A 25,119-nucleotide genomic window follows, 5' to 3' on the forward strand; every position below is an offset into this window, starting at 1 on the left:
TGAGGAAGTGCTGGGCGTGTTTGGACCAGGTGTGTTGTTGGCTGGATTATTCATGAAGCTTTCCCGGAAGAGAAAGATCCCATGATTGGCCGCTAGTTGCGCTGTTTTCCCCCCGCGAGGTACCAAAACGATTTTTTTTCTCCACTGGACCATTCATTTTCCCCTTTGATTTTCTAACCTTAATAAACATCATCATAAATACTTTATGGTTCCTTTCGCTAGTGAAAAACTGCCTTTCAATTACCATGATATGCATTTTGTGTAAATATGGTCCCTTTTATGTTAAAATTGATGATAAAATTGTGGGGGGCGTGGCCAACTAAACTGATACTAGCCGGCTGTGTTCTTCTTCGTGTGCTGTATTTCGGGAGGCTCCGACCACATTCTCCCATGTATCCCTGCGGTTGCATGTGACCGTTGGCAGCCAATAGCATTCCTTATGATTCCTGGGGTACCATTCAAACAATGATGGGGATCCATACACAGGACATCTTCGCTCATAGAAACCAATGGCTTTGCACCGTCCATGTTCTGTTTTACAGTCTATGGTTTGGACGGACGCATGGCTGTCACTCATCTCAACCAATCATCTTCATTGAACGACGGCACCAACGTGATCCACTCCTTTCAGTCAGTCATACGGCCTTCCTCCTTTCTGTTTGCTCTTGATAAATAACTGTAGAAGACGTCCTCCTTTCTGTTTGCTCTTGATAAATAACAGTAGAAGACGACCACTTACAGGTTGTACAGTAGCATCATGGACAGCTGTCTGACTCATCACCATCTCACCTACTGGTGTGCTTTAGTTAGCATTTTGTAATGAGATCTGATCACAATGAATGCAGACAACAAGAAATTACATTCACCATTCACACACTGATGGCAGCAGCAACCTGCTCATCAGGAGCAGTAAAGGGTTAAGTGTTTCTCAAAGACATTTTCAACACCAACCCAAGTGGAGACGGGATTGATTTTTGACTGTTTTTGAGCCAGTGATACATACTGTGTGTGTGTGTGTGTGTGTGTGTGTGCGTGTGTGTGTGCGTGTGCATGCGCGTGTGCGCGCGCACTAGCTTGTTCATTCACTTGGTCTCTTTCATTCTTTTCATCACATGCACTATCCATAGTCATCTACCAGTACATAGCCATACACACATCAAGCGGCACTCTATATACCGTAGGCGTAGGGTACACTATGCTAAAGACTTGATGATAAACAATTCACATGTCTGTCTGTCTCTCTCTCTCTCTCTCTCTCTCTGTAGTAGCGTTTCCATAAAGCCACTTTTTGCGCATTAACGGCTTAATCGCAAAATGTTTTTATGGAAACACTTCAAAATGCGAATAAACTTTCATTATCCGCAAAAAAAGTTATCCGCTTGGAGGAGGAGGATTTTGAGCCTTTATCGAATAAACTAAATGCGCTTAAGTGAATGGAAACGGGTCAGACAATACATGCGAATAGATTATGACGTTCTAGGTCCATTTCCTCATCCCCTGCCGCTTTGTCCATGGTATAGCGTTAGCCCACAAAACAAACCTGTTGTTTGTTACACACGGAGTGACACGGACCATGTGTAAATTCCTCCCGTTTTCACCTCAAGCCATCGGTGGCGAGCGAACCCTTCCTCATCCCACGGTGTTGCGTGCCTGACGTGCCCAATCTACAAGCTCACAGGCACAGCAGCTGCTGCAGCTCACATCCACGTCTCCGCGCCGCGTTGAGAGCTTGCAGATCGGCCACCTGACCTTCCAGAGGACGCTAAAACTTGCACTGTGCAACTGCAGCGGCGCGACCGCGGTTTTCCCGGTGAACCGGTAGCTTTATGTATTGAGAGGAACTCTTGCCAATTTCGTAAGAGACTCGTCGCCAATTGTATTTAAAAGTTATTTGGGGCCATGATGATGATAACACCTTCTTCCCACTACTAGACAGCGACCGAGGCACAGCAGTCAGACGTGCAGACGGTGCAGTGCTCAGGTTCGGTCTGATAAAAATCAGCCCGATCAACTTTTGCGACGTCGCTAATTCGAATGACACCCGCAAATGGAAACATGCTAAATTCGCTTTGTCTTAATGCGTATTTCTGATAATACGCTTCCCTAATTCGATTAAGTTTATGGAAACGCCACTTATGTCTCAATCTGCTTGTTCACTTCAAAGGACAGCAGTTGTGTGTATTTTGTGTATTTCTGTGTCCAGCTGGTTGGATCAGAGCAGAGTCAATAACACATTTGTAAGAGTCAAGCTTTGGTAAGACGGCCGAGGTTTTCCAGGCTTCATCATTGGCTTATTAGTCATGGGTTTGTCTCCTATCGACCTGTGAGACCTGCCATGCCATCCACAAAGCCCCATTCCATCTCTCTTTCTCTCCATCTCCTTCCCTTTCTCTCTCCCTCATTCCATCTTTCTCCACTTTACTTTTTTAAACCTCAGTCTGTCCTGACTGCTTCCAGCTCATACATAACAGTGACATGGAGAGTGACAGCAGATTTGTCTCAGTAGGATTGTTTTTGAACCCTAGAACAAAGCTTTTAGTTTTTTACTTGAATGTTGGCAAACAGTGCAGCAAGAGAGCCTCACTCCCTGCACTTGAATTGCAGGGGAGTTTAACTTGTCATAAAATGTTGGTGACTAATTGCGGATCCCTCTTAAAGGTGAATCTAGACATCAATTCAAAGATGTCTCCATATTGGTGCCAACAATCACTTTATTTATGTATTACTGTCTTACGCCTGGCTGCCTCTTTACTACAGTAGAGCATTCAGCCCTGCCAAGGAGGAGATTCACTCTTGATTCATTTTCTCTTTCATACTCAGACGAGTGGCAAACCTTATAACATTGTCACATTGTAAAGAGAACCAGGCAGAGTTGTTCCTTGTTGAATTGCTGTGCTTTTTGTGAGAAGTGATGGCTGAATTAACATGATGTATTATATGCCCTTCATCCATCGAACGTCCCTTCGTTAATATTTTCTTTCCTTCACTCTACCCCTTCGTTTGGGCTCTGATTTGAACTAAACATCATACAGGGGTTTACTATAGCTGATGTAGCTCCTACTGGTGTCTATATATGATGAGTGAATGCCACCTACGATTGTTATATAACTGTGACTAATTAAACACTTGTTAGACCCTGATGAAGATGAGTCGAAGCATTGATCGTATTAGTTTGCCTTGCTCCATTTCTTCTTTTTCCCCATGATTTTTTGCACCAAACTGTAGGATTTTAATTCAAACAACACTTATTGAAAATTGTTTTCATGGCTTGAAGGAGTTTGTATTCATTGTTAGTTCATGGTGTATAATGTGTGTATTATATTTTGTTTTGATTGCCTGAGAAGCCCGTTCTCATGTGTGTCCACTGACTAGTGGACAGTGATTCCTGAACTAGTGATTGGGGGGATGGGAGCTACCTTAACAGGCAGAGAGTCATTTCAAGGGTCTGTTGCTTCCATGATGTTCTGTGTCTCTGTGTTTGTGGTTGGCACTAAAGTAATTACAATCACTAATGGAGAGATTAATGCAACCCAGTCAGGAGTAACAAGTGTCAAACAACAGTTGTGGTGGATAATGTGTTGTCTTCTCTCTGCTGTGTGTGAGGGCCGTCCAGGGCTTGGCTTTACACTGAGCTGAGGTCTGTCTGTCGGTCCGTCGGTCCGTCGGTCCCTCGGTCCGTCCGTCCGTCCGTCCACTGCTGTGCTGCACCATACAGTACATAATGCACCTTGTGAAGCGCTTTGGAAGAAATTGCTTTAAAATGCCCCATTTACCATTTTATTTACCATTCACCATATTTAGAGCTCACTGTTAGGGGCCTGACTGTCTGTGTAAAGAAAAGGACATGTTTCAACAAGCCATGTGGGTTTCTTACAATGCATGGCTGCTTCACTGCCATCTCTTCTAAATGACAGAGCTTGGTTTTATGTCTAGTCTCTATTATGATTCTATTGCTCTGTGTTCTCCCTGCTAGCAACAAGGAACTGAGCACATTCCACATTAAGTTCACATTAACCACATTGTAAAATCAATTCAGTGGATTCAGCAAGCGTTATTATAGAGAGCCCTGAGGCATTCTGGTCTTTGTAAAACCACTGAACAGAGATCACTGTTACAAGCAGAACCACATAAAAAAGAGACTTGTCCAACAACAATATCACATGTAGGCCTAACTGGAATGGGGAAATGAGAAGCGGCTGACCTTTGTCTGGTTGTGTGTGTGTGTGTGTGTGTGTGTGTGTGTGTGTGTGTGTGTGTGTGTGTGTGTGTGTGTGTGTGTGTGTGTGTGTGTGTGTGTGTGTGTGTGTGTGTGTGTGTGTGTATTTGTATCAAGGCAAAAGGAAACCCTGCTAATTATGCAGGGATTTACTTAATTGACTGAACTGTCCTATCAGGCTCACAGAGACTCATACTGTTTATTAATTTGCATTCAGGAGGCTCCTCTGCTCTGAAGAAAAATCACTGTAGGGCAGAGGGCAGCAAATTGGAGCTTCTATAAATTCACAAAATACCTTGTTTGAACAAAATACTGGTTATTAAGTTATTCAGTGTGATCTCTTTTTTCTTTGCTAAATCTGAGCAATTTAATGTGCAATGGTCCTTGGCGCTATTGGCAATTTGCAAAGTGTGGATATTGTGATATTGTTCCAATTCACAGTATTTTTCTGAAATGTATAACAACATTTAAATCTATATGGGACTGCTGAAAGCTAAACCAAATGGTTGATGGCTGATGGATTGTTTCACAGTGTTAACTCATTAAAAGCCTCAGACATTAACGGATTATAATATCCAGAGTGCCTCCCACCCCCCCCCATTCACGGCCGTTCTCTTATTTTGTCTTATTTTGAAGGCCACCGGAAGTACTTCCGGTCTGGCGTCATCGGATCCTTCGACTGAACCGATCATTGTTTATGTGGAGCCATGCTGGATCGGCTCGTAGCGTTTATACATGTGTTTTATAAGCGAGCATCTGCCTCCATCTTCGCTTCTAAAGTGTAGTTTTGAGATAATGGACATTAAAGATGAGGCGGCCCGTCCACCTCAATGTTATGGGATGACTATTGTGTGCTCGTGGAGCCGTGATGATGACAAATCAGCGCGGATTTCGTCTCCGGAGCGTCGGCCATTGTACTAGGTATTTTTACTCGCCGTTACAGTAATATATTACTTTTCCCGCGACATCGCGTGGATGGCACTATAGATACTCTATTACTTTTCCCGCGACATCGCGGGGTTGGCTTTTAATGAGTTAACATGAACTGTGTGACTGGGATTTGATAAAGCAGCTCTGAAGTCCTGTATGAAAATGTTGGACATGTTTAAAAGAGCACAGACATGACAGCTGGTCCAATGGTTTTCTGCATTTTTATGATGTCATTAACCTTTCCTGCTCTGAGCTGAAGGAACAGCAACAGCAGCTCCACACTGCTTCACCCTGACTGACAAACATTCATTTCCTTCCCCAGAGCGGGTCAGGGTCCATCCAAGGATAGCAACTCCTGAGGCCACATTTACTCTGCCTCTGTCTAAAACTCAATTATGATCTGCTTTATGAAACATATTCTAACACTAATGTCAATGTGAAGGAAGCTTCTAGTTGTGGTGCTTTACCCTTTATGGTTAACACAGGAAGAGAGACATCCAAGGAGTGTTTCACTTGGAACATCAAACAGGCTTCAGGGCCTTTCAGAATAATAATACAAAATATAATTCATATTATACACAGTATTGACCAACATCGTTACATTCATTTAGAGAGAGAGAGAGAGAGAGAGAGAGAGAGAGAGAGAGAGAGAGAGAGAGAGAGAGACAGACAGACAGACAGACAGACAGACAGACAGACAGACAGACAGACAGACAGACAGACAGACAGACAGACAGACAGACAGACAGACAGACGTGTGAAGTGATATTAAGCACAGTGGAGGTTTGTGTAGAGAACAATCCAACTTTGCATGCTGGAGTGAACAGCGTTAGTTTTTAAACATCAAACTGGTTGGTAACACAACAGGCTCTGACACATTGATTGAATATGTAACAAGGCAGGGAATTGAAAAAGGCAGGTATAGACCAGTGTAACCTAGTAACATCACTGATAGATGGAGGGAACAACTAGTAACCTAGTAACATCACTGATAGACGGAGGGAACACCTAGTAACCTAGTAACATCACTGATAGATGGAGGGAACACCTAGTAACCTAGTAACATCACTGATAGATGGAGGGAACACCTAGTAACCTAGTAACATCACTGATAGACGGAGGGAACGTTGGCAACCATTTTACTATTTAACCATTGAGCAGATGGTCTTATCCAGAACAATTTACAAGTGCAGAATCAGAATAAGCAGAGTAAACATGAGTCAACAAAGTAAATAATCCTATAAGTAGAGAGAGAACAATACTCTGAGTGGTAAGTGAACAGTGGAAGGTTTGTGGGGGACATGAACAGCAGCTCAGTGCTCCAGCTCTTCCTGGGTGATCAGTTCACAAGGCTGTGGACTGCCAGTGTCCCAGAGCAACTTAAGAGAACACATCCACCCTCTCCATCCCCATCCACCCTGAGCCCTCCATGTTCATGCTCTAAAGTCAGCCTAATTTTAGAGGTGACCCACTGCTCTCCACATGAAGTTATGAATCACCCCCTTAATCCTTGCTGACAAGGAGTCCATGTGTGAGCGCTGGAGCCAACTTGTGCAGTGTGTCAGTGGCTAACAGATGGCATCAATCATTCTCTTAAACGCTGCATTAAGTATTAATCATTCTCAGCAATGTCACTGTCACCATGCTCTGCGGGCCACAGGGCATGCAAAGTGTGATTAATGGAGGTGACGATTTAAGAAGCCATGTTGGAACCCCCCTGCCCTTCCCTGCCCCGTTCACCCAGTGCCCGCTCTGGAAGGGGCACGGACCCTTCAACTAAGACTCAACCAACCTACAGTAAGAGAGGTGGCCAGATAGATCAGGGCCTGCTCTGTTTGCTCCAGGGTGCGGCTCGGCCCTCTGCTGTGTTTTTGTGTAAAGATAACAGTGATGGGACTGTCATCATCTGACAGGATGGATTATTGAGTTAGCTCCTAGCTGTCTTCTTTTGAGGACGTACCCAGGATGCTGAGTGGTTCAGAACACAAGATTCAATCAGGAGGAAATTATATGTTGTAGATAAATCTAAATCCAATTACCAGGAATCAATAGGCATTTGGAAGCATTTAATGGACGAGCAGAGCATTTTTTTAAGATGGCACTTGGATTAAGATCACAGCTGATGATAGTGATGTTATTGTAGTCATTTGTCACTTCAGATGTCTTCTCACTCTCATGCTCTTTCCCTACAATAAAAGCTGCATGTCTGAAATCACCAGAGGGAATTTCTCCAGCCTGTTAACTAAACACACTGGATTTGTTTGTATAATGTGCTGTCATACAGGCATGACTTCATGTTCTCACTGTTACCCTACAGGCCTCTGTGCTACTGTTGCTGCTTCTTATCCTCACATTAACATAGAATACTGATCATACTGATTCCCTCATACTTTGCTTCTTTTTTTAAAGATTAAGATTATTATTGATATATCTTTTGGCATTTATGCTTAATTTCATACAGAGACAATGAATAGAGACATTAAAGGCGTGAGAGGGTGATGACATGCATAACCCTGCAGCCTGGTTCAAGTACAGTATGTAACAACATTATGTTCTTACTTCTTACTGTATGTGCTGTAGCCTTTGGCTACACATGCTGTGCTAAGATGCCCTCCCTTTCCTCCCCACAATCTGTTGCCCCTCAGTGCCTTGTTTAGCGTTTTACCATTGCTCTCATCTTAAGTGAAAGACAGCTGACAACTGACCCATCCATGTCTGGATATTACTGGGGGGCTTATATGTTCAATGTACCTACCGTAGCTTCAGGCTTGGACCCCCCACCCTGCCCAACTTTCAGTGCTGCAGGAACACTGGTCCCTTAGCAACATGCTGACATGCCTTGGCGAGCGCTAAAGAAGCAGGAGACAATATGTAATGATGTTGTCAAGAGGACATCAGTCAGCGTGGAGATGGAAACGTCTCAGTCAGTTCCACACAGAGAGATGTCTCCCTCTGTGCCATCAGTGAAACCAAGGTCTGTCCCCACAAGGTCTGTCGTCCACCAGGAAGGTGCTGACCATAGCTGATGGTAAAGAGGGGTTTGTTTTGTGTGTTGGTCTGGACAGTTTTCTCCTGGAAGAAATAGAGATGAGAGATAATGATTGATTGATTGATTGATTGATTGATTGATTGATTGATTGAAGACTTTATTAGAAGTTTGCATAGGAAAAGGTACAGTTTCATGATGGTACAGTTCACTGGTACAAGGTCTACTAAAAGGAGATCCATGAAAAGACTAAGCTTATTTCCACTGGAAACCATTAAAGTATCTCACATAAAACTGACGAGATGTGTTCTCATAAAATGCTCCACACTGCAGTACTGAAGGCATTTTATTTTATGAAAGAGAATCTTCCATGTGATCTTGTACACAACTCTCACACCGTTCCCATTCATTGTGTGACTTGTAATGCAATAACCATCAGAGTTATGTTGGGCGGGGAGCAAATGAATGAATGAGTTAAGACCTCATGTTCTGCCAAGGCCCTGCAGCTCCTTTAGCAATTAACCTTCAAAGTTAATCCCAATGAAGTTAGCAGACCTCATATCTCTTGCTCCACACAGGTTTAATAGTGCTGCTCTGGATGTACAACATGCGTTTTTCAATGAGGCCATGAATAAATGTGTCTTGTTTCTGGAGGAGCAACACCCCGAGTGCTGCTTTATGACCTCCAGTTGGGCACAAGAAAAATGACAGTCAGCATGGTGTTCACATGATGTGTGTCCATCTGGTGGCGCTGTTGAGGACTATTTAAATAATACATGTTTACACATTAATGCAAGTCAGCATGGTGTTCACATGATGTGTGTCCATCTGGTGGCACTATTTAGGACTAATAAATAATAAATGTTTTACACATTCAGATAATGTTTTCACTGTGTAGAGTACATAGGAGAGAACTGGGCAATTGGGCACATGCATTCACTAACTTATTGCACACGTACACACAAATGTTAGCAATGGGATCATTGACCATTAATTATTCAAACAATATGAGTGTGTCTAAAAAAAATATTTTTGCCATTATCATTGGCATTCAACACTGGAGTGAAATTGCAATTTTAAGAAACTGGCAGGACATCATAAATAGCCAGTCCATTATACAGAGACAGTCTGGCATAATTAGATTCATAATTATGAGAGGAATGGATCTGTAATGATCATTGTGAACATAAGTTAGCTAGAGGGACTCATGCTGAGCAAGTATGCAGTACAGCAGTAGGGACTCCATCTACCCTTTAAGGAAGCAAATGAGATGATGAAAGCAGCCTAATGGAGAGGACAGACATATAAATGTCCTTTAATGTCCCTACTGAAGCCTAATGGTCCTCCTGGTCGCTGCAGGGAGCTTTCATCTTCTCAATGAAAGCCTAAACTACTGGGATGATGATTAAGACCACAGACTGCTTTCACTGTACCTGTGTAATGATGCTGTAAAGATCTGGAGGAAACTCACTCATTACAAACTCTATGCATTTTAAGATGATCATAGAACAACCAGACATGCATATTTCACCTTTTGAATACACTGTACTGTAGTCTTGTTTCTTTGTATTACAAACTGTTCACCTGCCTTCGTCAGGGATTTGCTTAAAATATACTGTTTTCATATAACAGGGGGTATTTAACCATTTTAGGCATTAAAAAGGTGGCATCAACAGAACAATCTGCCTTCTAAGTTGTAACCTCTGCTAAGCTCTGGTCTCCATTGTGAGCGTGTTGGAGTCAGAAGAGGTGAAGAGATGGTGTTCCTCCAGTAGGTCTGACCTGAACCAAACTACATCCATGTCTGAAGCTCCTCATGCTGACATGTTGGCTTTGTTAATGCTTGAGGTTGAACCCTGCATGATGTACACTGTTGATCACAGAGATCACTGCAAGGCCAGGAGGTCCTAACATTGTGTTGTATGTAATGTCTTATTCTTGTGTTTTTGTACTGTATGTTTGTGCTCACTTATGAGTCCAGGACCCCCTCTAAAATGAGATGCTGCATCTCAAGGGTCGATCATCTCAATTCTGACCAACACATGTTGTTGGTTGTACTGTCTGCTGCAATGCCAGCGCTCACTGGAGAGGTCGTCTCAAGTAATACAGAGAAAACTGTTGAATTATTAATGGACTTTTAACTTTAGATTCCCACAAGCTTTGTTCCTTTATGCACAGTTTATGAGATAAAACATAAACAGAGTGTTTGTTTTCGCCTCTGGAGCCAGACCTTGTTCTTGCATTGCTATAATTCTTCAAGAGCGATAGTACTGTATCACTTTAACTATTGAATGTCAAAGGTGTTCTGTTACTTCAACCATTCATTCATATGAGGAGGAAATGGTTCGAGGACTGGCTGTGTGGATTGCCAGTCAAAGCTTATATCACAGTGCAGGGCCATTATTCTTCTGGCCAGCAGCCATTTAGCACATAAAGCACACCATTCTCTGGGCCAGACACCTTTCATTTGCCAGTAAAAATGTCCTTGTTCTGCAGATTTCTCTGAATTGTTCTTGGATGTTCAAAGTTGCATCTTCAGCAGGGGGATTTTCAGGTTTTATGTAAAGCTTGATGTAATGGGGGAGCAGTCCTTTGAATGGCCTGGATTTGACAGGGATTAGTATGGACAGAAGAGACGTTAACTTTGGTGATTTGGAGCCCACTGTTCCACATGTCAGTAAAATCAGAAAGTATTTTGTACTTTTTTGACAAGGCTTTGTGCTGTGGATTACTGGGTTACATTTGTGACTATGCAAATTAAATATTTGTCTCCCATTCACTTTCTCACATTCTGTGAGAGCGAAGGGTCGGAGGAATTGAACTTGTGTATTCTGGTCTCTGTAGGCGTCAGAATCCAGTTCCCTGCATTCATGCATGTTTGACTGTGTAGTGGTTTGGTTTCCTACCGGTTTACCTTTTCTCAGACAGAATGTAACCCTGGAGGAGCAAGGGGAAGAGCCTCAAGCCTATGTCATAGTCCAAAGTGAAGAGATATCACCTCACCGCAGTGTAGTTTTCTAGGCTTTGTTATACATTTAATGTGATAGCTAGAAAACTACACAGCGGTGGGGTGATGGACTATGATAGAGCCTCAGTCTCCCAGTGAAATGACCAGTGAGGATTGTATCTTCAGTGAGTTCATCCTCTGTGCTGCTGCTGCTTCCTGGGGTGAGACAGAGGCTTCTCCTCCTCTCACAGTTTCATTAGGTTTGAAGCAGCAGCCTTCCTTCCTCCTCAGTCTGTCCCTCACAAAGCCTGCCCCCTGCTGGTAGGCCCAAGTCCAACACACTGCTTCACACTCTACTGGATGCTCTCTGATGCTTTTATCGCATTTTTGTTTCCCTTCATTAAGTTCTATATGTTACCTCTCATTCTCTCTCTGTCTTGCTCTCTCTGTATATGTACAGTATATGTATATAGTATGCAGACAGACAGAATAAATGGGAAACAAAAAAACTTCCACTGGGTATAATATCCCACTCTCGGGTGTGGATGGGATATTCCCTCAGGCAACTGGGTGAAACACACATACACAAAGTGATGTGTCTCCAAACTGCAGAGATGAAAAAGAATGTGTAGATTTGTTCCAGATGGCATTGTCCTCCCAGGAGCTTCTGAGTTGGTCTTCAAAGTGCTGTGACTGAAGCGTGGAGAATCACTTTAAATGAAGCTTTTTGTTCCTGCTGTCTCCACTCAGACTAACAGGACTTGAACATGGTGTTGTCCTCACCTCCCCTCATCACTGATGCACCCAGCCAGCTCTCCTCTCCAGCTCCTCCCCTCACCTCCCCTCATCACTGATGCCCCCAGCCAGCTCTCCTCTCCTCTTAGAGGCTGGGTCCACTCTCCACAGAAAGCATGTTTTGAGCTTCCAGCACTGTTTGTTCTGCTGTGCATTTCTATGGTAAGACACACTGGAACGTGTGTCTCATATTACCAGTACTGAGCGTTGCGTTTCAGCTCTCAACGTCCAGAGTGTTTTGGCAAAGCGATCTGCGTGCCTCAACCAGAAAATAGTTACCTTTTTGGAGAGAAGCGTGAATGATATCAATGTTACTTGACGATATCTAAAGCCTTCCGTCTCTCAAGAAATGCTTTCTGTGGACTGGTCAGGATCTCACTGATTATTCCCCATGAGACTGACCTTCTGGTTTGATATTGGAAATGATATCCAACCTTCCTCCTGCCCCCCCCCCCCCCCCCTCTGTAAACTGACCCAGCTTCTACTAACAGTGGTATTTCTACTCATCTACTCTACTAACAGTGGTATTTCTACTCATCTACTCTACTAACAGTGGTATTTCTACTAACAGTGGTATTTCTACTCATCTACTCTACTAACAGTGGTATTTCTACTCTACTAACAGTGGTATTTCTACTCATCTACTCTACTAACAGTGGTATTTCTACTCTACTAACAGTGGTATTTCTACTCATCTACTCTACTAACAGTGGTATTTCTACTCTTCTCATCACGGCTGTTAAAAGTCAAGCGCAGACGGAGGTTGAATGTCAAGCGTCTGCAATGTGGAGTTTCCTGGAGATGAGTGTCAGCAGTGCAGGAATCAGACCTTCTGCTTTTCTCTTTCCAGTTGGGTGTTCTAAGGCAGTGCTTTTCAAGCATGTCTGTCTCATGTAAACCTTGAGGACGTAGCGTTGACTTGACACTGTGTTGTTTGATAATGGAACTGTTTTTAGTGCGTAGGCTGCTTTTTAAAACAATATTTCAGACAAAACTATGTCTCCTTAGGGAAAGTGAGAGCGTCATCAACGGGCTGTGTGAACCATTTATGCCTACTAGTTGGTTTGACCATGGATGTATTGGTTTAGACATGCGTGATCCTGACCTCTTCACATAGTGTAACAGGTGACACCTGCCTGGGCACTAGTTATAGTTCACACATAACATTGACTTTCTTTGAATATTCTCTTATCATTTTGTAAATAAATAGTTGTAAGCTGTTATAAGGGCCTGGAAACACAACCAATCTCAGTCAACTAGAAGTGACATTTACCAGAACCATCTGACACTTTAATCACTTCCTTTCTGGCCTCCGTTAAGGAGGGACTTTGTAACTGCAGGCTTGTTGGACGTGTGTGGTCTTTTCTCTGGCGGGTCACTGTGTGTGTAAACACATGCTAATGTGTGTGATTGTGAGATGTCTGTTCTCATCACTCTGTCTGTCCATCTCTGTCTGTGTCTGTCTGCACCTATCAGAGGAAGGCTAACATGCAGTCTGCTCACACACACACACACACACACACACACACACACACACACACACACACACACACACACACACACACACACACACACACACACACACACACACTCAGTCTGCTGGCCACCGTGAGATTGATGCTGAACATCAGGAGGCTGGTCAGGGAAACATCAGGAGAGCCACAGACATAAAAAGGTAGACGCCTCTTCCAGCTCTCTGGTACCCGTCTCGCATTGATAGGCATTTTTGATTGACAAGCTTGGAATTCTTCTGTGTGTGTAACAGACACGGAAGATCGGTAGGCAAATCAGAGGCAGGTTTGAATGGAAAAGTCCTGGAAAAGACGCGTTGTGATTGGCCATTGTTTTTTTTGAGTGGCAGCTGGTGCCAGCCTGCCCTCGACACATCCGCTTTTCTGTCTATCAAGTTGGACGGGTCGCTCCAATCAACTGCAGTGGTGGACGAGGTATCTAGCTTTTTATATCTGTGAGGAGAGCAGGCATTAAGACATCTGAACCAGGAAGCAGATCTCACAGCTTCCTGGTTGTGATGTCACCTGAAGTCTTGTGATCATAGGGGGCTCATGAGATTATTATATGGTATTATTAATATTGATTATCATATCGTCACCTGGGTATATTGATATGGTTATTGATATAGGGTGAGGGGTGTGCGTGCGCGTGTTGGTTTGATGTCAGAAGGTACAGTAGTGAATGTACTCTATAGTCATCCGTGAAAAGGAACTTGTCGCAGGTCAAACACACATCAACAGTTTATTCCAGTAGCTGCTGAACACTTGACAACTGTTCCCTCTGGGTCCATTCATACATCTGTTGCTTGTTGTTTAGTGTTTGACAGCTTTCACTGGCAGCTGTTTGGAGCTTGATGCTGTGTCTCAGCTAGTTTGTACTGTGAAGGTAAAATGTAATTCTGTTTGATTCTATAGGGAAGAGCAGGATTGGATTTCTTCAATTTAGTTCAACTTAAACTGCTGATATACAATAACAAATATAATTCTGAGGATGTTTTATCCACAATGTGTTGCAGTGCAGAGCAGACAAGAGCTGAAGCATCAAATCCTCTCATCTTACCTGCTCAGATAGACAGCTACTGTAGAGAGTGAACCTTGTGCAGAAAATGTTTGAGTTATACTTCAAACTTGATCCTTGATCATTCTGGTATTGAAGACCATCCTGGAAGGTGATTTGATTTTGAGGTGCCAATGCTAGATTCACAATAATCATGAAAGTATAATCACAGAGAGGTTCAAAATATATGCTGTAGTAGCAGAATGAATATTTGATGAATTGAAATGAGAATAGGCAGTATTTTATTGAATATCTTTCACATTACTGTCCAAGTCAATCATGCAGGCATGATGGACACAAAACTCCCCAAAGAAAAAGAGACACAAATAAAACATAGGAGAACAGGAGTATGAAGAGATAAAACATAGGAGAACAGGAGTATGAAGAGATAAAACATAGGAGAACAGGAGTATGAAGAAATAAAACAAGAGTGATCATAGATTGTGAGAGCTGAGGGATTGTGAAAACATGAAGACAGATTATTGTTGTTGGGGTATTTTGTCACTGTATATTTGCACATGTACGGTACATTCTAACTAGGAGCAGTGGGGAAGTACCATTCATTCATCACCCAGGGAGCAGTTAGGGGTTAATTGTCTTGCTCAGGGACACTTCGACACATAGACTGCATACCGAGGCAGCGAACCGGCAACCTTGTGATTAGCAGACAGCCTCTCTACCCATTCAGCTAGGAGCGCCCATATGTTTTATATGATTGGGTTTTATTGCTGTCTAGTGTTTCTATGAGGTCTTTGTATTGCTTTTACTGGAGCTTGTGAACCACAGTGAGCTGCAGTACATAATAGAACATAATGGACCAATTAAAGTTGAATTAGTAAATAATTAGCAGTGAACTCAGTTGTTGATGATGGACAGATGTGGAACATAATTAATTAGTTACTATAGCCTACTCTAGTTGCTGGACTTCAATTCTTTGTGTTCTTATTTCAGTATAAAAAAGGATAATTTCTACTTGGTATTTAAAATCTCATCTCATTTCAGTACAAGATTTTATTTACCAGATTTGGTGGTTAGCCAATGTCCATTTGACTGACTGACTGACTGACTGACTGACTGACTGACTGACTGACTGACTGACTGACTGACTGACTGACTGACTGAGCTGCTTTTGTGCTCAAAGGTTTGGTACAGCTGACCTCAGATCAGACTAGTGAAGAGTTTCTAGTTGATGAACACATGGTACAGCTGACCTCAGATCAGACTAGTGAAGAGTTTCTAGTTGATGAACACATGGTACAGCTGACCTCAGATCAGACTAGTGAAGAGTCTCTAGTTGATGAACACATGGTACATGAGACATGTCTATGTGAGCATGTTGCACACACTGGTTCTGTCCATGAACAGCAGCCATTCTGCTTCCTGTCCAAGGTTACAGTGTCTACTGGATGTCCAGTACTGACATGTCTGTGTCTGTGGGTGACTTTGAACTCACACAAGTTCTGTCCACCCCAAATAAAAGCCTAATACAGTAGCTAGTTGGAAAATATGCTGTGTTCTTTTTTTTCCAAGGGCATCGACATTGGATTGCATGTGGCTCCATTAATAATAATAACAAGCTGTCTTGAGTTTTCTCCTAGGATTAAAATAGATTCTCACCAGATGTTCAGTTAATCTGTCTAAATGCATAATAGAATTCCAGCCCTCAAATCTGAAGCTAAGTAAGAAGTGTTTGGAGCTGTTGTAAAATACTTGATAAAATGCCATCTCAAGCACAGCAATAATTTAAATCGTCACGTACCGATAGATGATCAACTGATGCAGTTGTGAAAATAATTGCATTAATAACATATCCTCAGGTCCTAATATGAAGCTACAGTACATAAAGCCAACTGCTTGCTTTGAATATAAATGCCTTCATACAGGTTTCTCTACAGTCCCTCCAGGTGTCTTTCTGTCACTTACAGCTCATAAAGGAATACGTACGAGATGAGAGACTGAAATAAAAAAGGAACAGGTGTTTAGGAGTGTGTTGTGAAACTTCCTCCTGCCAATTAAACAGATTTATTTTATGGTCCTTGAGATTCTTTTTAGCCGTCAGGATCTGTTCTCTTATCTGGAGGAAAGCAAAGTGTCTCCTTCTCAAATGGGAGATGGATGTCATGGCTGGACTAGACTAAGGGAGGCGGCGTAGCGATTCAAGCCTTCTTCACAGAGGCATCGTCTGAAAATAGATCTAAATGAAAGAGCTGAGGGAGAAAATATGATAATTAAAACTCCTTCCTTATCAGCAGCATCAAATGAGATTTCTTCCATCCTCTACCCCAAACCCACAGCAACCAGGAAGTGTAATAATTGAAGTGTTCCCCTTCTATTGGTAACAAAGAACATTCAAGCAGGAGACAGGCTCAGTTTGTGTGAGTTTTCTCTCTCTCTTTCTAAGATATGATTTTATTATTCTTATTCTCTCTACTCTTATCTGTTCCTATCCTGTGTTGTCGTTTCATGCTGGCTGCTGTTGCTGCTATACAGTTAAGTATATGACACCTGGATTTCTCCACAAGGATCTCTTATCTTAATTCTCTCTCATCTCTCTCTTTGTTTTTCCTTTACGTGTCCTTAGAATAGAGTTGAGAAAAGAGTTGATGCTGGAGAAACATTTATTATAGTGCTCCTTTATTATAGTGACCTACTGTACCTGTACTGTACTGTACTGTAGTTCCACGTTGCTTTCAAGATGGACCCCCCATTTATTGGAGGAAAGAGTCTGTCAGTCTGTAAAGTTTATAGGAACAAATATTCTTCCAGACCTGGAAGATATGCTGCACTAAATTATAGAAGGCAATACATTCTCTTCACTTTTAGCAGTGTGGCTTTAGGTTGAATTTAACCTCCATTTTCTTAAAAGTATGACAATATAAATCATGATACATTATGTCATGTAATAGTAGAATTGGCTGCTCTGAATGGATTGTGGTCCCTGCCTTTACCTATTTCAAGTTGTTCTTGGCCCTCTAGCCATCCTACTCCTCATGCTCTGTTTTATATATTTCATCAACCTGTGTCCTTTCTCCACAAGCCCTCTGCTCCACTTGACCACTATCTCCATCTTTGTCCTTTTCCCAGTCCCATTCCTGGCCCCTCCACCTCCCTGTGTGACTGGGACCCCTTAGTAGCCACCAGGGGTGAGTTATTAGAGGAGGCAGAGAAATGATTTCATTGCGTATTCAGGTGCAGGGATGGATGGCTTTGGGAGACAGTGGAGGGAGTGCTGGGCTGGAGAGCCTCTGTTGAGAATAAATATACCTGTCTCCTGCTGATGCATGGGGCTGGCGCTCACCGCAATGCAAATCAAGCAGCTTCTCCCAGGAGAAAGTGTCTTCCAGCATTACTCACCCGTTCCCACCTGGAGCCAGCCTACAGACGTACCAGATTTAGACCAGGCTGTCTGTGTGGAGCAATGCACTCAACAGTGTCTTCCATACAGAAGCAGTGAGTTTGATAATGTGAGACGCAGCAGAGCCTCGCCTCGTTGGATTTCCCAGGTGATTCCCGGGTGCCGCTGTTCATTACCCCGCCTGACTGATACATCATTACTGACTGAGGACTGAGGACGCACATCAGGGTGGGAAGGTGGGGAAAAGATGAGACGAGGGCTGTAAAAGGATTCACATGTCGTCACAGCTCAAATCTAAGCATTCTCTCTGTGTGCGTACATGCGCTTGCAGTGTGTGTGTGTGTGTGTGTGTGTGTGTGTGTGTGTGTGTGTGTGTGTGTGTGTGTGTGTGTGTGTGTGTGTGTGTGTGTGTGTGTGTGTGTGTGTGTGTGTGTGTGTGTGTGTGTGTGTGTGTGATGTTTTATGGCAGTATTTATTTAAGAGAAACTCTCCTGCATTGGTTGTGTCTTCATATTTCAGAATCAACTTTATTTAACGTCACATCACATGATTACAAGTGTGAAAGAGTGGGTGAAATTATTCATACATTTACAGAAAGAGTTGAAAATATGGGAATGGAGACTAGAAGAGAAAGGTACACAGAACAAAATACACATTTACACACAATAAAATACACATTTACTAATACAAATTGCAATACATAGGTGTCTACTGAAGGCAGAAATGCTTCTTGTGCAGGTCAATCAATAATATTTTTACAATAGCAGTTTATTTTTCAGAGTTAGTGTGGAAGAGTCCTTGAGCAAGACTCTGAACCCCTAGTTGCTCCCATTGAGAAGGTTGGTGCCTTGCATGGTTTCCTCTGCCATCTGTGTATGAATGTCTGAATGTAATTAACAATCTCTGTTAAGCGCCTCGGATAAAATCGCTATAAATGCACCATTTACCATTTATTTCACAAAAATGGTGAGAGACCGGAGGTGTCAGCCTTGTCCAAATGCAGAGATGTTGAAGAGGTTGTTGATGTGAGGCATGACAAGCAGGGCAACATACTGTAGCAAACAGCATTCTGCAGTCTAATGTATTTGTCTGATTCATCATAAGGTTGATAAACTAGGAACTGGGTAGGCAGTACAATCTGGAGTGTTGATCTGACTCTGAGTTAAACTATCACTGTGTTGCATTGTGTTCACACACTACTGAACATACACATACAGTCCATACATACATATTGTATAAGTACTTCTCAAGTAGTCTTCAGCCATGTGAAATGGTTTCACATGGCAATATCTCAGCCATGAGTTTTGGACATGCCATCACATTATGCTGTATAATATTCAGAACAATGTCTGCCTTCACTGTGCGTTGACACATTGATTCCAGGGGAAATAGTGCAGATTGGTGCAGCGAGTGCTCCTGTCTTTGTCCTGACAGATGAGCCATGTCTATCCATTCTGCTCTCTGGAGATGACGTTCCTGCTAAGCCCTGGCGCTCAGCTCTCATTTCCCTGCTCCTGGTGATGAGTCTTTGTAGGCCAGAGTCTTTGGGCTTCATTGACAGAAGCAGCAGGGAATAATAATATAGTGGCAGAGTGTTTGGATGTGTCAGCTCTCATATCTCTGGCACTTCTATTAGAAATAGATCCTTAACCCTTGACCCCTGGCATCACATCCACATAGAGTGATAAATCAAAGCTCCAGTTCCCTCCCTGCTGATTGGCTGGATATTGTTCTCACCCAGTGGACTGAGGTCACATGATGCTGTCTCCTCCTGCTGTCATGTGACCTGTAAGAGTGATGCAACACTAACTGTGGACAGGAACCACGAGGATTTGGGACCTCAAATACAAATACATTTATATTTTTTCATTTTGCAACTGCAAAATGAATAAATGTATCCATCCCATTAAGTATTTTCTTCTGCATTTCTGGCAACAGATAGGGTTGACTATATTTATGCTTCCATTTACACATGTGTATAGAAATTACATTGAACATGGTAAATGTATTTAATGATACATTTTCCTATACAAAGCTACCAGTGTATTCTTTACTTTTGTAAACATAATTCATGTCGCCAAAATAATTCCCCCATAAAACGGGGTGCTGGTCTGTAAAGATTTTACCCTAACCTAACCCTGCTGTATACACATGTATACACACGACAATGATGACTAGAAGATGTCACCTCTATGTTTTCTCCAGCAGTAGCAGCCTCCCCTCTAGGTCGTCGCGTTGCGTCTATAGGAGTAAATATTCGTCGAAAACAAATCCCTGAGGTACAGGGTGGCCACGATCTGATGGTTTTTTTGAGAAAAAACATTTTTTTTGAGAAAAAAAAAATTTTGAGAAAAAAAATTTGAGAAAAAAAAAATTCTCAAAAAAAAATTTTAGAGAAAAAAAAATTGAGAAAAAATGTTTTTTGAGAAAAAAAAATGTTTTGAGAAAAAAAAAATTTGAGAAAAAAATAATTTGAGAAAAACTATTTTTTGAGAAAAAAAAAGTTTTTTGAGAAAAAAAAATTTTGAGAAAAAAAATTTTTTTGAGAAAAAAAAATTTTGAGAAAAAAAAATTGAAAAAAAAAAAATAATAATAAATAAAACGTATTGGTGATGCGCTGACGTGGTGTATACGGATGTTACTGCGATTGAGGTGAAAGAGAAAAGTGGAAAGTTGTGAACTAACTATTAGCTATTTTTGTGTGTGTGTGTGTGTGTGTGTGTGTGTGTGTGTGTGTGTGTGTGTGTGTGTGTGTGTGTGTGTGTGTGTGTGTGTGTGTGTGTGTGTGTGTGTGTGTGTGTGTGTTCTGGCTACGCCCCCCTCGGTTGAAATTGGATCCGCCGGTCCCATAGCTGGGAATACGAGCCAATGGACGGCGGTCACCATGGCAACGGGGGGCCAATGATAGAGTTATGGGCGGTTTTATTCCCTACGCTCTACCGACATCTGCTCTAGCTATGAGTTGAAGTGGAGGCGAAATGGGCGTGTATGGGCTTGGAAGTGGGATGCGGCTCTAAGAAAAATGTAATAGTAGATAAGCACAGTGACTCGGCCATGCTTGCAGCCGTGTGTCTGCTGGAAGTCACATTTCCACCATATTGTTTAATGGCAGATTAGCCAGAAGAATGAGCTGTAATAAAGCCACAGCGCATGGTGGGGGTCACCTTCAGGATGGGCTTATGGTCATTTGGGTCGTTATCACGTCGTGTCCCTCCACAGCGTTGGCATGAGCTCCTCGTCACGTGAGCCAGGGATTTTTCAAGCTGCCCACTGTTAGTGTGTCATTTTCACACCACTGTTAGTGTGTCATTTTATCACCACTGTTAGTGTGTCATTTTCACACCACTGTTAGTGTGTCATTTTCACACCACTGTTAGTGTGTCATTTTCACACCACTGTTAGTGTGTCATTTTCACACCACTGTTAGTGTGTCATTTTATCACCACTGTTAGTGTGTCATTTTATCACCACTGTTAGTGTGTCATTTTATCACCACTGTTAGTGTGTCATTTTCACACCACTGTTAGTGTGTCATTTTCACACCACTGTTAGTGTGTCATTTTCACACCACTGTTAGTGTGTCATTTTCACACCACTGTTAGTGTGTCATTTTATCACCACTGTTAGTGTGTCATTTTATCACCACTGTTAGTGTGTCATTTTATCACCACTGTTAGTGTGTCATTTTCACACCACTGTTAGTGTGTCATTTTATCACCACTGTTAGTGTGTCATTTTCACACCACTGTTAGTGTGTCATTTTCACACCACTGTTAGTGTGTCATTTTCACACCACTGTTAGTGTGTCATTTTATCACCACTGTTAGTGTGTCATTTTATCACCACTGTTAGTGTGTCATTTTATCACCACTGTTAGTGTGTCATTTTCACACCACTGTTAGTGTGTCATTTTATCACCACTGTTAGTGTGTCATTTTATCACCACTGTTAGTGTGTCATTTTATCACCACTGTTAGTGTGTCATTTTCACACCACTGTTAGTGTGTCATTTTATCACCACTGTTAGTGTGTCATTTTCACACCACTGTTAGTGTGTCATTGTCACACCACTGTTAGTGTGTCCTTTTCACACCACTGTTAGTGTGTCATTTTCACACCACTGTTAGTGTGTCATTTTATCACCACTGTTAGTGTGTCATTTTATCACCACTGTGCTAATGTGAGATATGGCAGCAGATGCAGGCAGCAGAGACAACAAGCATTATTCAGCACCTCTGGGCCATAAAGCTAGCCAGCTATTAAACATCATTTGAAAGAATTAGCTTTTTGGCACAAAGAATATGGCAGCTTCTGATGTATTACAATAATCACTACCTTCCCTATGGGTCTCAGCCCTCTGCGAGCAGTATTGCTATGTGTATGTGGGCCTTCATGCATGAGCTTTGTGTGGTCTTGTTTGTACATGTTCTATTGTGTGGGATACTTAGATTTCACCAGAACTTGAGTCAGAGGTAATTACAGGCCACAGTGTGATTGGTTGCAAGTTAAAGTGGTGAGCGTGCTGTGCATGCACAGTGCTTTTGGTGGCAGCGTGCTACCATGTCAGCGTGGTTGTTAAGTGGCTGGCTGTTATTAATGGCTGTCTGGGTGAAAGGTGGAGTGGGAAATGGATGTGGGTTTGTTGTCTGGCATCTGTCCCACCTTGAGTAGAAGGGAAGGAGATCAGAGGTGAGATCATCTGTCCCACCTTGAGTAGAAGGGAAGGGGATCAGAGGTGAGATCATGTTGGAATGCAGCCTGGATGAGCTACAACCACACACTACAATAACACACTACAACCACACACTCACAATAACACACTGCAACCATACACTCACAATAACACACTGCAACCATACACTCACAATAACACACTACAACCTCACACTCACAATAACACACTACAACCATACACTCACAGGCAGAGAAATATCCACAATAACACACTACAACCATACACTCACAGGCAGAGAAATATCCACAATAACACACTACAACCATACACTCACAATAACACACTACAACCATACACTCACAATAACACACTACAACCATACACTCACAATAACACACTACAACCATACACTCACAATAACACACTGCAACCACACACACACAATAACACACTACAACCACACACACACATTAACACACTGCAACCATACACTCACAATAACACACTGCAACCATACACTACAATAACACACTGCAACCATACACTCACAATAACACACTGCAACCATACACTCACAATAACACACTACAACCATACACTCACAATAACACACTGCAACCACACACTCACAATAACACACTGCAACCATACACTCACAATAACACACTGCAACCATACACTCACAATAACACACTCACAATAACACACTACAACCATACACTCACAATAACACACTCACAATAACACACTACAACCATACACTCACAATAACACACTACAACCATACACTCACAATAACACACTACAACCATACACTCACAATAACACACTACAACCATACACTCACAATAACACACTACAACCATACACTCACAATAACACACTACAACCATACACTCACAATAACACACTACAACCATACACTCACAATAACACACTACAACCATACACTCACAATAACACACTACAACCATACACTAGGGATGAGGCCGAATATTCGGCACCGAAAATTTTCGGCCGAAAATGGCTAAAAATGCATTTTCGGTTTTCGGCCGTATAGTTTTTAAAACCGAATAGTATAGCACCGAATAGTGTGAAGAACAGGGGTCCAGTATAATCTCTCAAAAAGCAGCCGCAGCACAGCATTCTCTCTCTCTCCCCCCTCCCTCCCTCACTCACTCACTCACTCACTCCGTCTCGCATTCACTTCACTTCACTAGTCTGCGCAGCTGCCGGCTAACGAGTATAGCCTATGTATGTCATTGCGACCTGTCGCTCGTTGTGTAAGCTTAGCTCTGTGCCAGGCAGCGTGCCTCCGTCAAGCTCGTTAAAGTGTTCATTGAGCAGGAGCAGAGCCTCCGCGATTTTGATTGACAAAGATAGCAGTTAGTAGAGTGCTGTTTGTCAATTCTTTGTTGCTACAGAGCATAGCAGTGCTAAGGGCTAACAACAACAATGCATAAGGATAAGGATGTCTCTGTCACTGGTGTTAGTTGTGTGAAGCTTGTCAGAGTGTTTGTCAGCGAGCGTCTCGGTTTGGCTGCTGAGTTCATGTTCAACCTTCTAGAGAGATGGAGACACACACTGTGTGTGTGTGTGTGTGTGTGTGTGTGTGTGTGTGTGTGTGTGTGTGTGTGTGTGTGTGTGTGTGTGTGTGTGTGTGTGTGTGTGTGTGTGTGTGTGTGTGTGTGTGTGTGCGTGCGTGCGTGTGGGGGGGGGGGGGGGGGTGTGGGGGGGCGGGGGCTATAGGCACATGGCTAGTAAACAAGATGTGAGATGTAGGGTCCTGTCTGGACTCTGTAGTTAGATGGATAGATGAGGGACAGACGGTAGGAAGAGTGGGCACTAAGGAGGAGTGGGCACCTTGATATCAAGTTCTAATATTTATTTAACTGCTAAAAAGAAATATACAATCATTTCTGCATAAAGAATAAGTTCAATGATAAATGTAGGGCTGATAATGACATACGTGATATGGCATGTTCAAATCATGTAATCAAAAAGTTAATTTTGAGCCCTGATAATGGGGATTATTATTATAGTTTTGTATGTTTTTGACATAATCACGTTTGCCATAATAAGGTAGCTTTACAACAAATGGTACAACAATGGTAATAAAAATACATTATGCGCATATAATATTCGGCTATTCGGTATTCGGTTTTCGGCGGAATGTTTCCACTATTCGGTATTCGGTTTCGGCCAATAATTTTGTATTCGGCACATCCCTACCATACACTCACAATAACACACTACAACCATACACTCACAGGCAGAGAAATGTCCACAATAACACAGCCAAGGCTGTTGTGGAGAGTGAATGTTTCTGAAGAAGGACTGTGGTTCTTCTCTCTACTGTGTGTTGAGGACTGTAGTCAGGAGTGTAGAAATACTGAGGTCTGGAAGACCATTTTCAGAGGATGTTCCATGAGAAAATCAGTTATAAGATGCTGGAAAACTTGTTTTGCTGGCAAAGCTAATGATAACTGGTCATTTTCATCTTATTCAAACAATCATGATGAAAGTGTCAAGTTATCTAGTTAGTAAACGCCTGAGCAGCTGAACCTGTGCTCTTTTCATCCTCCGTCAGTGGACAGCTGTGCTGGAGGCATTATTTTTTCTTTTTTTTTTAAAGATTTGTTTTTGG

At 42.4% G+C, this 25,119-nt stretch overlaps 1 protein-coding gene across 1 annotated transcript in view; it reads left to right on the forward strand.

Annotated features, from left to right (window-relative positions):
• LOC308294562 (receptor-type tyrosine-protein phosphatase U-like) overlaps positions 1-25,119 on the forward strand; it is a gene marked incomplete at its 3' end in the record, with an annotated part of 189,970 nt that overhangs the window by 52,367 nt on the left and 112,484 nt on the right. The window lies entirely within an intron of this gene.

Source organism: Nannobrachium achirus (genome assembly GCF_963921795.1).
Source record: "Nannobrachium achirus genome assembly, chromosome: 2".
Taxonomy (NCBI): Eukaryota; Metazoa; Chordata; class Actinopteri; order Myctophiformes; family Myctophidae; genus Nannobrachium; species Nannobrachium achirus.